This window comes from Tursiops truncatus, chromosome X (assembly GCF_011762595.2).
Source record: "Tursiops truncatus isolate mTurTru1 chromosome X, mTurTru1.mat.Y, whole genome shotgun sequence".
NCBI classification, from domain to species: Eukaryota; Metazoa; Chordata; class Mammalia; order Artiodactyla; family Delphinidae; genus Tursiops; species Tursiops truncatus.
Genome location: NC_047055.1, coordinates 110504145 through 110519284, shown reverse-complemented (window position 1 = coordinate 110519284; position 15140 = coordinate 110504145). Strand labels below are relative to the sequence as shown.

At 41.6% G+C, this 15140-nt stretch overlaps 1 protein-coding gene across 1 annotated transcript in view; it reads left to right on the top strand.

Annotated features, from left to right (window-relative positions):
- PHEX (phosphate regulating endopeptidase X-linked) overlaps window positions 1–15140 on the top strand; it is a 203805-nt gene that overhangs the window by 150704 nt on the left and 37961 nt on the right. The window lies entirely within an intron of this gene.

The following is a 15140-nucleotide window of genomic DNA, read 5'->3' as shown; positions in this document are numbered from 1 at the left end:
AAACCCTGGACGTGGGACTCAGAAAACTGTTTTATTAAGCCCTCCAGGTGAGTCTAACATAGTTGGGGAAGCAGTGCCCTAGAGAAGTCGCACATGTGGAGGCCCATGTGAGAATGGTTACAGCAGTGTTGTTTATAATAGCAGCAAAAGGGGAATAACCTATGTGGCCCTCCAAAGGAGAATGAATCAAAATGTGTCATGTTCACACAAGGGCATGCCAGACAGTGGCGAACAATGAGTGACCAGAGCGACATGTATTAACGTGGATGAAGTTCACAAATAATAGGTTGTGTGTGTGAAAAAAAAAACTTGGAAAAATATGTGGAGTATGATATCATATAAATAGAGTTCAAAAGCATGCAGAACAGTTCTATATATTGTCTAGAGGTACATCCACATGTAAAAGCCTGAAGACGTTGACGAGAATGACAGAGCCCGAGTGCAGGCTGCCAGTGACCTGCTGTGGGAGGGGGGCTGCTGCTGCACGTCTTCCGGTGCCCCCCTTCACTCCCTCGTGTGGTGAGCACCTCTAATCTCATGGTGTTAAGCATGTCTCTAAGCTGTTTGTTGAGCGCGGGAGATGGAATTTATAAGGAGTTGCTCCCCTTGATTGTGCCCTCACCGTCTCCCCCCGAACCCCTGTAATAGCCTCCTCGCTTGCCTCCCTGCTTCTGAACTTATCCCCCTTTGGTCTATTCTAAATATAATATCACAGCCATTTTAAGATGTCCTTCAGTCATCTCATGTCCCTCCTTTGCTCAGAACCCGTTATCAGCGTCCCATCTCACACAGAATAAAAGCCAAATTACTTGAAATGGCCCCGAGGCCTCTTATGATGCTGCCTTTATCTCCCCTCTGTTCCAGCCATGCTCACCTCCTTCCTGTTCCTAGAGCAGGAGACACTCTTCCTTACAGGCATTTGTACTCGGGGTTCTCTTTGCCTTGGAAAACTTCTCCAAGTGATCCAAGTGGTTCGCGCTCCCACTTCCTTCAAATCTTTGCTTGAATGACACCTTCTCGTCAGGCTTCCTGTCTACCCACTTGTGGTAGGTCCTCTGTGCTGGCCCTCATCCTGACAGGACTCCCTGGCCAGAGGGGACAGCCCACTCCCAGCAGGCACACCTTCTTAGAGTCGCCCTCGTGTGGCCACCTTGGAGAACGGCAGCCTCTGCCGGACTGGTCTGGGAGAGTAGTGAACAGGAAAACAGTTAGCTGGCAGTGCATTATTATCATAAAAATACCATTGCTTTCTCCACCCCCCCAGCTTTATTGAGGTATAATTGACAAATAAAAATTTTATATATTTAAAATATACAACATGATGCTTTTCTATAGCTCTAAGTTGAAAAGTAATCTGCGTTAATGGGAAATTATGATATTTTAGATATTACTTATAAATACTATTTATAATAATATAGGTTATATTTATATAACACGAATTATACCGATATCAATTGGAATAACTTACTGGGTGATAGAAAATTATTTAAATTATCTATTTTCAAAGAAAATGGTTTACTTTGTACATGCAAAAGATTATATATATAACATGCTAGAACACATAAAGTTACAAAGTATATAAGAAAACATATGAGAAAATAAATATACGTTTATGAACCCACCACCTGTCCAAGAACTGGAACGTTCCTGATGTCAGTGCCTCTGTCTGCGCTCCTCCTCAGTTTCCTCCTCCTCACCAGTTACGTAACCACTATTCTGATTTTTGTGTTTATTATTTTCTTGTATTTTGAAAAATAAATTTTAAACCATATGTATCCCTAAGCAATATACTGTTTATTTTTACTTATTTTTAGCATAATAAAAATGGTATTATATTGCATGCAATCTTAAGCAATTGTGCTTTCATTCAACATGTTTTTAAGATTCATCCAGGTAGCATGTGGCAGTAGGTTTTTCATTTTCACTGCTCTGTAACATTCCATGTGTGACTGTACCCCAGATTACTTATCTGTTCCACAGACCTAAGCGTTCCCCTTTCCCCCAGTTTTTGCTGTTATGAACTACGTTGCTCTGAATATTCTCATACATGTCCCCTGAAACAAGTGTTCGGGGCATATACTAGGAGTAGAATTACTGGCTTGTGGAGTATGCAAATATTCAACTTTACCAGATGACACCAAATGTTTTCCAGAGTGAGTGTTCCAAAGTACAGAAGTGTTTTCACCAGCTCTCATTTTCATCACTTCTTGGCATTGGTAGACAAAATTTTCATCAATCTGGTGAATGTAATAGATCAGTTCTTATGCTAAACAAGGCACTGAGGTAGACTCCTCAGCAGTGCTTCCACACTGGCTATCCAATGTCAGTGAATACTCACTGCTCTTGGGGGGTTTAAATCCTGCCTCCAGGATTCACCCCTGCTCAGCCTGTTTCTTTCTGGGGAGAGCTGATCTTATCAGAGGTTTACTGAGGGAGCAGCCATTTCAGGGTAACCCAGTGGTTTCTCTAAAGCTCATGAGCAGAGGGGGTTTGGAATGAACAATTTGAAGCAGTATTTTAATTAAGAGATTCAAGCTGTTTCTGTTTTCCTAATGACCAGTGCTTGCTCTCATTGTAAATTGCATTCCCAGGCAAGATGACAAGGAATCCTGTGGGTGACATTTTTTTCTCCCTCCTTTCTGATTTTCCGGACTATAAATTAAGACAGGTGGAGTTCCTTATACATTTCCCCACTGGGTTTCCTGGGACTCCCCCCAGCCCCCAAGTACCACCTTTTTGCTTCACTGAAGAAGTGAAAAATGGAGGTGATTTTCTAAAATGAACATCTTTATTGATTAGGGGCTGATTCTGACAGCATGTGGCCATCTGTTTAATTGGGTTTCACATCTAAGATGTAACTATACTTAGTAACGTGATTTATGAGAATTTCATTCAGTTCACATTATCATTTTCTGATTTATGCCATTTAAGTCAGCTTCTGCATGCAGTAGAGACTTGAGTAGAAAATAGAAAAACCTGTAGGGTTTTTGTTTGTTTATTTGTTTGTTTTGGCAAATCCATGCCTATATGTGAAACCCTAAGATTTGTGGTGATCTTTCAATGTTAGATTTTTGCAGGGTGGTTATAGCTTCTTATTTTTCTACCCTTGTCAAGCTGGGTAGCAATGTCTTCAGACACAGAGTGTAGTGTGAAATAATGATGATTTAAGTCTGCTGTACGGGGAGTTATACTCAGGAGCTGTTGCAGAATTTAATTATATTTGACCTGCTAAGGTGGTTAAACAGGAAAACAAGGAGCTGAGGTTATTGGTGCCTAAGCTTGTGCTTCCCTAACCCTGTGATAAATGCAAAGCTGGTCCTCCTGCGTTTATTTTATTTTATTTGGCCATGCTGCGTGGCATGCAGGATCTTAGTTCCCCGACCAGGGATCGAACCCGTGCCCCTTGCAGTGGAAGCGCGGAGTCGTAACTGCTGGACCTCCAGGGAAGTCCCAGGTCTTCCTGCTTTTAGTAGGAAGACATAAGCTCGATGGGAGACCTTGAGTGCCACTGATTTAGTTGTATGACCTTGGTCAAGGTGTTTCTCCTTCCTGACCCCTCTTGTCCTCATCTGTCACATGTTGAGGTTACCCAGTCCACAGAGTTTTTGGTAGGATTTAACAAGATCAATTTGAAAAGTGCCAGCATATTGTCAAGGTCAGCGTTTTGTATATCAAAGACCGGCACGCCCGCCACTAATGCCTGGGATAGCCAGTCTGTCACAGGATACACAGCGTGTATATGAAGATTGTGGGAGGGGCGTATTTTGAACTTTTGTTCTCAGAAGGTTTTATACATTAAAACAATATTTTTGTACATTAAACAATTACGACTCATTTGGAAAAGTATTTGGCAGTTTGTTGATGTCTCCTATCACCCAGAAATTCCACTCTTGATAAGATGGATGGATCCTGATGCCCACCAGGAGACATGTACACAATGTTCATAGCAGCAAAAGTGTGGAAAGAACCTAATTTCCATCAACAGAAGAGTAGGCAAATAAATTGTGCTGTATTCATACAATTGAATATTGCACAGCACGGGAAAAGAACGAAGTGCTCCATGCTGCAGTGTGTAAGAATGCTGCTGACTTAATGGTGAGTGAAACACTGCGTGGTTCCATTCGTATGAAGTTCAGGAACAGGCAAACAAATCTGTGATCTAAGTGATAAAAGTTAAAATAATGGCTACCTTTGTTTTGGGGGGTATTGACTGAGAGGGGGCATAGGAAACATTACCTTGATCTGGGAGGTGGTTGCACAGGTGATACTTGTGTAAAACACTCACTGTGTTCTACCATTAAAATTTGTTCCTTTACTGCATGTATGTAACACCTCAACATAAACAGTAATACCCCCATTCTCCCTTAAAGATTTTTAGAATAGCGTGTAGCATGCATAGACATTTGGGCTTATGACAGTTCACCTCAGGCCAAGCTGCCAGAGGTGTGGACGAGGGATCGGCAAATGTTCTCTATAAAGGGCCAGATAGTAAATATTTTTGGCTTTGCAAGCCATATGGTCTCTGTTGCAAATTCTCACCTTTGCCATTGCAGCCATAGACAATTCATAAACAAATGAGTGCGGCTGTGCTCCCGTGAAACTGTTTACATGGCTGTAGTTTGCCAATCTGTGATGTAGAGCACTGTGAGAGGATGGGATCTAGGGACCCTCATAGCGTGTTTCTGACCCAGCTTCCAAAGTACTTTGGATCTAATCAGGTGGTCTTACGGGAGGCAGGAGGGTGAGCCTGAGGGGAGAGCCGCTTACATTTGGTTTTCATTTCCGCTAATATAGACTGGTCTTTAGAATAAAATTCATTTCATGTATTCAGTATCAATGTGTATCTGCATAGTGCCTTATAACAATATTAGTTTTTTATCTTCGTAGGTCTCAAATCATATCAAGGAATTATTTTAAGCAAACAAAACCTTGGCTTGAAAACAAGCAAGGCCTAAGGGCTAAAACCAATGATTTTTTATTATCTTTGCTCTTATACACAAGGGATTTAGTTGCCTCAGTTTAATCACAGATACTCTGCTAAGGAAGATAAGCCTTTGTGCAGAGGCTGGGCTAACGCTGGCATCTAACTATAAAATTAATCCTGAAATCAAGCATAGATTTGTTTTGCTGTTAGGGAAATAACTGTGTTTCAGACTGGTAGAACTTCTCATACTTTGCTGACTCTGCCTAAAACCATAAAGTAGAAGCCAAGTTAGCAAATACTCACCTGTGGCCTCTACTGGACTTTAATGAAATTAAATCCCTGAATGCACTTGACAATCTATTTGAGTAGAATTGGAAAATAATCTCCCATAGTTTTGGAGCTACAAGGAAGGAAACTTAAGTGGCCACCTAATCCAGACTTCTCATTATCTAGAAGAGATCCTGACAGAGCAATTCTTAGTAATTTTTTCGCCTTATTCACTTAATATTTATAGAGCCCCCAGTGATTCTCGCTTCCCGTGTGTTCACACCCCTGTGTAGTCTCTCCAACACTGGATAAGGCTGACCTCTGTAAGTAATAGGATACTGTGGAAATGACAGGGTGTGACTTCTGAGGCTGGGTCATAAAAGACATCTGGTTTCTGCCTTGCTGTCTTGGATTGATCACTCTGGGGGAAGCCAGCAACCATGTCGTGAGGGCCCTCAGGGAGCTGGTGGAGAGGGCCACATGTGAAGGACCTGAGGCCTCCTGCCCATGACCAGCACTGTGTGCGCATGCCATCTTGGAGGCGTATCCTCCAGTCCAGCCAAGCCTTCAGGTGATTGCAGCCCACGCTGACATCTTGACAGCAACCACTTGAGAGACCCTGAGACAGACCACACAAATAAGCTGCTTCCGAATTCTTGACCCAGAGAAACTGTGAGATAGTAAATGTTTATTGTTTTGAGCCACTATGTTTTGGGATCCTTTGTTATATAGCAAGAGATAAGTAATACAGACATTACAACTTTCCAGGTACTGAGTTCAGTGCTAGGTTTTTAATACGGTATGGTGTAGTGGTTAAGAGTGTGGGCTTTGATTTTGAACCCTGGCTTGGCCTCTGATAACTTGCAACCTTGGGCACGTTACTTAACTTCTTTAAGCCTCAGTTTAATTATCTATAAAATGGAGATAATAGTAGTGACTATCCTATAGGGTTGTCGTGAAGATTCAAGGTGATAATATATACAAAATGCTTGGAAGAGAAACTGGTTTGTAGTAGGTAGTCAATAAATCTTAGCTGTTAGGATTCCTTGCTTTTGAGAAGCAGGGAGAGACAGACTTGTTACCAGTCATTTATAAGACATCATGGTGAGTGTGCAACAGAAGGCTGTGCAGTGCATCCTGGGAGCCACGGAGCAGTGTGTTAACTATCTAGGGGAGTGAAGGTTGGCTTCACGGTGAAAATGGCATTTGAGTGGGCTTTGAAAGGAGAAAAATTCTGTAGGCAAAGTAGGTAGGTTGGGACATGCAGAAGTACTGGCTGGTGCAAAGGCAACACACGCGGAGCATGGAGCAGGAACGGGTGGTGAGATGCTCACAGTTGCTGGGGCACAGACTGCATGTGGTAGACGGGGGATGGGGCAGAAGGCATGACGCGAGGTGAAATGTAGCAGAAGTAGATGAGGACCTTGTAAGCCATACTGAGGAACAGGCCATAGGGAACTGGTATAGTTTTCTTTGAGAGGCAGGAAACTTAATTTTTGGTTCCTTGGTCTTAGTCTTAAAGATCATGGCTTGGAAGATCATGGCTTGGAGACGGGAAAGATTGAGACCCCCTATGCCAGCTAGGAGTTTGGCAGGTGGTTCAAGAGAAGGATGGGGAGGGTCTAAACCTAGGCAGTGGCAGCGGTGAGGGGAAATAGGGAATGGGTAAGTTAAATCCCAAAAGATTGTTCTCAAATAATTGTGGAGTGATAATACAGGTAGTTTCCCAACTTTTCCACTGATGCTTTGAAGGACTCCCATAAAATGGAGAGCATAATTGCGCTGTGCAGCCATTCTTCACTGAGAACCATTAATGTGCCAAGCATTGTGCTGGATACTTTAGCATATGTTGTCTCTAATCTTCAGTAGGTCTATCTATAAGCTTGATACTATGGGTCATTTTACAGAAGAGGAAACTGAAGCTCAGGGAGGCCAAGTAACGTGCAAAAGAGCACACAACTAGTAAGTTGCGGAGATGGGAGTATAACCCAGCTTCTCTGATTATGTGCTCTAGGTCTTCAGCCTACACTGTTCAGTGCCAGATAAGAAATGTGAGAATTACATGAAATGATACATGTGAACACACTGTGAAAAAGTTGAAAGCATGGTATAATTGTATGTTAGAGTAATCATTATATTCTGCCCTCACCCGTGTAGTGGGGGATTGTTTGTTTGGTATGGAAACAAGATATTATGGGATGTGGGGACAGCCAGGGGATGAGGATCAGAAGGTCAGGCGGTCTCCAGGTCATGCTGATTTCATGTCTTAAAGGGCTGTCGCATCAAGCAGCAGTTGATTATTGCCGTCTCTAAGAGTGCTGTTCTCTGCAAGCCCTTTGGCTATGCCCGTGATCTCCTTCCATCCTTGGATTCCGATGGGGTGGGGACGTTATTTGAGAGATTTCATAAGCTACCTTAACAAGAATATTTTGAGCTACTCTCCCAAAACGTTGTCCTTCACAAAATTTACTCTGAAATTTAAAAAAAATTTGTTAAGTGAGTTGAAGTTAAGTCATGAGCAAAGTTCAAATAGTTTGCAGAATTGCCACATGATGCACTTGGCAAGGTTGTGGGACACCTGCTACAACTATTTTCAGATGTTCTTGTCCTGGTCTAGTCAAGGACTCTGGATGCCCTAATACAGCCCCATGTCTCTAAGGCCCGACCAAGGAGGCGGCTGAGAATGACATTCTGGGTAGTGCCACCGAGGGACAAGCTGCCTTTCAGTGGGAAGCCCTGCAGTCTCATGGCATTCCTGTAACTGTTGAGTCCCAGGACCGATGCCTGGAGGGACGCATTTACCACCTGCTGTGCACTTGTGAAAACACTCTCGTGGGGCAGGACGCACGCTGTTTCCAGGCAGAGGACTGGGCAGGTTCGCTGCAGGGCTGGTAGCAGAAAGCACAGAATGGCTTTCAGGGTCAGTTTGATTCAAGAGGTGGGGGGTGAGTGGGACACACACTGGGAGCGACCTGGCTGTGAGCCCAAGTGAGCAGAGCATCAGGAAGCTGGAAAGGAGCCATGGCCAGGGAGTCAGGGAACAGTCTCACTAATTGGTCTTGAAGGTCACAGTCTCACTTGTCCTCCCTTGAAAAAAATCAATTGTCTTTGACCCTTAATACAAAAGTAGTTCACATTTACTGTGGAAAATCTAGAAAATTTTAGATAAGCTAAAAATATTTTTAAAGTTAATCATAATTTAAAAATAGCTACAGTTAATAATTTTGTTGAATCTCTCTCAAACTTATGTTTATCTACATACTTAAAAATTGAAATTAACTATGGACTCGTCCAGTTAAACTGTTTTTTCCCACTGAAAGTTGTAACAAGTATTTTTTTCATTTGTCACATATTCTTCTAAGTTACCATGCAGAGTATTCCACCATATAAAAGCACCTTACTTTCTTTAATTTCCTACCGAAAGACATTAAGGCTGTTCCACTATTGTTAAAAAAACCCCCAAAACTCTGTGATGAGTTTTGCGGCTAAGTCTTTGTGCAAATCTGAGACTCTTCTTTAGGGTAGATTCCTAGATGTGGAGGAATTGCTGAGTCAAATGGTATGCTCAATTTAAGGGATTTAAAAATATATATTATCCTACTTCTCTTGAGAAAAGTGGTACCAATTTATATTTTCACTAACAATAGATGAGATGGGTTTCTTTTACCATCGTAAAAGATACTGTTAGGCATCGTAAAGATACTGTTGGAGGAGATGAATAGAGACTCAGTTTTTTTCTTTTTCTTTTTCTTTTTTTGGTCTAATTGATAAGGGGAAAATGTTAGTCACATTTTCATTCTTGAGACCATTATCTCACCCCCAGATATGGCTCAGTGACCCCACACAGGCATTTGTTGAGCATCTGCTGTTTTCCCAGGCCTGGACTGAACATCACTTCCTCTAGTGTCAGTTTTGAATACCTAGGACAGCAATTGTGTGCGTGAAAGGACTTGTTGGTACATGAGTAGAGTATGAGATACTGAGCTGCATAGTGGTTCTCAAAGTGTGGCCCCTGGATCAGCATCACCTGTGATAAATGGGCTTTACCTGGTCCCATCCGTGACCTACCAAATCAGAAACTCTGGGGGTGCGCCCAGCAATTTATGTTTTAAGAAGATTTTAACCATCAAACCTCCACTAGATGCTGAAATTCGAGAACTGCTGAGCTATAAAATTGCAGTTCAAATGCAAAAGAGGTCAAACTTGGTTGGGTAAAGGTAAGGAGGCTAACTTGTCCTGGTTTGCCTGGGACTGTCCCAACTTTAGCACTGAAAGCTCCACATCCCAGGAGCCCCTTCAGGCCTGGGCAGACAGGGATGGTTGGTTATGCTGGTAAAGAAGAAGGGGTTCTCTATGTTGCAGCCTGGAGGTAATTCTGGCAGGAAAAGAATAGAAGAGCCCGAAGAGTAGATTTCAAGACGGAGGGCAGATTTTAGAAGCTGCTTTCAGCTCGTCAGTTCTAGGCTGATAGATCTGGTGGCAGGAGGTTACCTGCAGGAAGCCGGCAGATGGCTAGGGCATCTTGCTGGATCCCTTGACATGAGTCACAGCTGTTAGAACTTGATATTTTCTGGAAAGGGGAGGGTTGGCATTCACCAAATTACTGCAAGATGCCAAATTGAAAAAAAAGCCACTATTAATCTTAGCAGTGAGATGACAATGAAATCCCTTTACAGCAAAAAACATAACCAAAAGTGCTTTGTAACTGCAGCAATTTCCATGTCCCTACTGATGGCCCCCTAGATTCTAGAAGAATGGTATCTGGCTTATCTGATTATAAGAACTAATCCTGAATAAGATGTAACACTCATTCTCTCTTAGAGTGAGCATTCATCCTGGATTTTCCAAAGCAGTTGCAATTAAAACTGTTTTTGTCCTTTTGTACAATCATAATTTATAAGCCGTGTAAAATTTCAGTTTTGAAAGAATAGTCTGCAAAATTATAATAAAAATATCTAGTCATATGTTATGAGCACAGTGTTGAGGAGCAGTGAAGAGAGGAGAATGAGACAGGAGGGCTAATTTATATACATCAGTTATTTTTCCTAAACCAAGGTTTCTGAACTTGTTTGCATATTAGAATCATCTGGGGAACTTTGAAAACATACTGCTGCTCAGGGCTCCATCCCAGACACTGTGGCTTGATAGGTCTGGGGCAGGGGCTTGGACATGGGTATATTTTTAAAAACCTCCCCGAGGGATTCTAATGTACAGTTGGGGTTGAGAATCCTTATTCTGATTGAAGCCAGTGGGTCTCAACTAGGAGATGCACCGAAATAACTGGGGGCCTGTTGAAAGCTCTGGTCCCTACTGATCTTACAAATTTTTTACCCATTAGCATACACACGTGTACAGATAACCCCTTTTCCAAAACACGCCTATGCGTCTACTCCCGTGTATCCAGTATTTCTTTACTGACTTTAAAAGACATTTCAATTAAAAATACACTTTTAGAGAGCTTTGGTATCAGTTCACCTTCCTGTTTAGATTTTGCAAAATGGAATTTTTTTTCTAGTTATGTCCTTTCCCCCTCACTGGATTGTAGGTTCTTTGAGGACATTTGTATGTTCAAAACTTACCTGAGTGGCTTGGAACATCATAGGTGCTCAGTAAATGTTAGTGGTCACTGGTTATTTATGGAAGTTGCATCATCATAACCAAACCAAACTTCTCCCAGTAGTTTTTTTTTTTATTTTTATTTTTTATTTTATTTTATTTTATTTATTTATTTTATTTTTGGCTGTGTTGGGTCTTCGTTGCTGTGCACGGCCTTTCTCTAGTTGCGGCGAGCGGGGGCTACTCTTCGTTGTGGTGCACGGGCTTCTCATTGCAGTGGCTTCTCTTGTTGCAGAGCACAGGCTCTGGGTGAGCAGGCTTCAGTAGTTGTGGCACGTGGGCTCAGTAGCTGTGGCTTGCGGGCTCTAGAGCTCAGGCTCAGTAGTTGTGGTGCAGGGGCTTAGTTGCTCCGCGGCATATGGGACCTTCCCCGGGCCAGGGCTCAAACCCGTGTCCCCTGCATTGGCAGGTGGATTCTTAACCACTGCGCCAACAGGGAAGCCCTCCCAGTAGTTTTTATGATGGTATTTAAATATATTAACATCTCTAAAATTAGAGTCATAAACTATGTTCACTTAGTGAACTATAGAACTTGGAGCTATTGGGCAGGACAAATAAAATAAACAAGTCAGCAGAATTAACTACAGGTGAATCTCACCAGGAAGTATAATAATGTTGCTAAGATGGTACATCAGCAGTAAGCCTTGGAATGTAGATTGATACATGGATTAGTTCAGTAATATAAGCATATACTTAATGCTTTTGAAAATAACTGTCATGACATGTACTAGAATAAAGTCACATTAATACACCAATAAATCCATGCAAAAGACCAAACATTCTGTTATTTGACAAGACTAATAATATAATACAATGTATTGATACAGTCAGCCCCTCAATAAAAGTATGACAAACACCCATAGTGATACACACTCAATGGAAAACCGAAGTACCTCTCTGGGGAAAGCACCTACAGCAAATATGGAAACAGATTTAATTAAACAGTTGAGTGTGCACATTGGCCTACACATTCTCAAGCCCATTGGATTCTCCTTTAGAACCTCCCCGCTGTCAACTTCTTTTGGACTGAATTTACTTTGTCATTGGCCCCTGGCTGTGCCACTTCTGCCCCTGAGGCCGCTGGAGAGATCCTAACTGAACAAATTCAAATAATGCTACTTCCTTCAAAGGAGTCAAAAGAGAGACTGAATTTGAGTGAACTGCTCCCAAATTTAGATGGAATTTGAGTTGCCTTGCACCATACAGTTGGCCCTCCGTATCTAAAGGTTTCATCCGAAGGTTCAACCAACTGAGGATTGAATTCCACCCTTGGATATGGAGGATATTAGTAAATTTTCAAAAGTTTGATGGAGAGAAAGGGAAGAAGCAGGTGCTCTGGGTTTTGAAGACTGGTATTGAAAGTTGGAGGTCTCCCATCTTGTTAAATCTGACCAAACACGGAAACAACATGTTTCCAGTCTGACTACAGTTGTCTTAAAGTTGTCAACTACAGTTGACACTTACAAATCACCATTTGTAAGTGTCAATATATAAAAAACAAAACCCAAAACTTACAAGTAACAAAACGTTGGAAGAAAATGCTTTCAGAATACTTGCCACATGATAACTTTCTTGAACCACACACTTATGGATATGGAACTTAAAATTAATGTGGCAGTTATGTGAAAGCATACAAAGAGTGTAGGGAAAAGAGATTATCTTCATTCAGTATTGTTAGGACCAAAGGACTCTGATCTAAATCAGTATTTTGTGTGATTTTCTCTTTGTAGCATATGCCATAAAACCATAAAAGGGAAAATATCCTACTTTTATTCCTTGGTGTTACGGAGGGCTAAGAGGACATAGGGTGATGGAATTTGCATGGAGCTAGACAGAGCTTTTCATCTTGTTAATATTTGCATTCTGATTAAGAGTTTATTGAAAAAAATGTGCAAACTTCAAAACCGCACTAGCTCGGCCATGATTGTAAGGGAATGGAACCAACAGAGTACCTAATCTAGAAGGTAAAGGAAAACCAGAACTTGAATAATGGAACATAGCCCCCTTCTGGTATTGAATATGGCAACTTCAAGGAGTAGCACATTGGTAGTACTAATAGTGTCGTGTAATGTTTTAGACTTTGGCTAACACGCACTCATAGTTATAGGTAATGTTTAACCCCAGTCACCGTTTAGAGTTTCACAAAGTGCAGATTCCATTCACTCAACAAATATTTATTGAGTGATTACCACGTGCCAGGCATTGTTTTGGAGATATTGCAGTGAGAGAATGGTAAAAATAAAAGTCCTTTTGTTATGGAGCTTGCATTCCAGTTGGGGAAAGACAGACAATACTTTATAAAGGATAAGTAAAATTTAGAGTATCATAGATGGTGGTACTATGATGAGCTATAAAGCAAGAAAGGGGGGTAGAATAATACTTTCCTCCTTTAAAAAGCACTAGGGAAGGCCTTAATGAGAAGGAGGTGACATTTGAGTAAATATCTGAAGCTAGTTTTGTACATAGTAGTGGGAAGTTCTGGGCTGGGGGGAGAGGGGTGGGAAAAAAGGGAAATTATTAATTTTTTCCCCATCTCTCCATACAGTTTGAACTCTCTATACCTGAGGCTATATGTTTGTTTTCTTAGGTCTGAGCTGTGGGACAATGGGCTAATTCTGTTTTTTTCCTCTATATTCGCCTCTACTAAAAAACCTAATTAATGTGATTTTACACTAGTAAAATGGACACTGAAACCCAGACACACTGAGGCATTTAACTTTTCCTGGAAAGATACAGCTGCAGTTAGGATATAACTTTATGACTTTAAAGACCGACTAGTTGAACCTGACCCACTGAATGTGATCAGCTGTTTGGCAGTTGTGTCCTAAACAAAAGCACTCTATGGTCACCATTTTGCTAAGATTCCAACTAGGTTAGTCAGTATTCATTGATAGAGTTATGAGAAATGCCAGTAGAAACAAAAGGCTGACCCAAGTAGAAAGCCTAAAGCAGGCCTTGTGATTTTCCTACACACAGATTTGAGAAAGAGAATTTTTTGCTACCAAAGAGTGAGGTTGTTACAACATATAGATACCAATATTTTCTTTTGTCAGAATGTTAGTGTTTGGAATTATTTAACCACAGTCTGTATTTTTGCTTGAAATAGGAATTTGCTGGTATTGACAAATGTATGAGCAAAAAACTACTATGTAAGCTTAGTTAACTATAAACTGTTTGGAATAACCTTTAGAAGAAATTTCTGTAATACACACACCTGTTATCTCTAAAAGAGTTCATTTTATTTTCTTAAATATTTATTTATTTATTTTTGACTGTGTTGGGTCTTCGTTGCGGCATGCGGGATCTTTCTTTGTTGCGGCGCACGGGCTTCTCTCTACTTGCGGCTCACGGCCTCCAGAGCGCACGGGCTCGGTAGTTGTGGCGCGCGGGCTTAGTTGTCCTGCGGCATGTGGGATGTTAGTTTCCCGACCAGGGATCAGACCCGCGTCCCCTGCATTGGAAGGCGGATTCTTAACCACTGGACCACTAGGGAAGTCCCTAAAAGAGTTCATTTTAATTATACAAGTTGATTACCTTTGATTAATCAATATTTAAAACATTACATTTATGTCCAAAGCCCCTTTAACCACCCACCACCCCAAATCCCATTTAGCTCCAAGAGGTAAGTAACCACTATGACCACTTTGGTATGTATTTTACAGACCTTTTCTGTGAATTTTCATACATATACTCAAACTGATAGGATAGTTATCTTAAATATATAAATGGCATTTATATATCTATATCTATGCCTTGCTTTATTCTAACAGCATTTGTTCGAGAGTTTCCCACGCTAGAATATGGAGACCTGCCTCTTTCTTTTCATTTGCCGCACAGCAGTCCATAATATGGTTATACCATCATTAACTCATTCCCCTCCTGTTGAACATCTAGGTTGTTGCACACTTTCCTCAGTTACAGCAATGCAGCAATAAACATATTTAGCCATAGCACCACAGTGCATGACAGCCAGTGACTGGGCCGTGGTTCTTGAAGTGTGGTTCCCAAACCATCAGCATCACATCACAGGGGAACTTGTTAGTGATGCAAATTCCTAGCCACCTCTCTGGACCTACTGACTCAGAAGCTCTGAGGGTGAGGCCCAGCAATCTGTGTTTCAGTAAGTCCTCCAGGTGATTCTGATGCATGACAAAATTTGAGAACCGCTGGTGGGAATATATATGTGTACATATACACATAGATGTGTATATACGTAGTCAGTTCTGCTGTAATGCGACATGTGGTCCTAAACATCACTGCACTATGCAAAACTGTGCAATAAAAGCCACAAGGCTTATGGGACAGATGGGGCTGGGGCACAGCAATCAAAAAC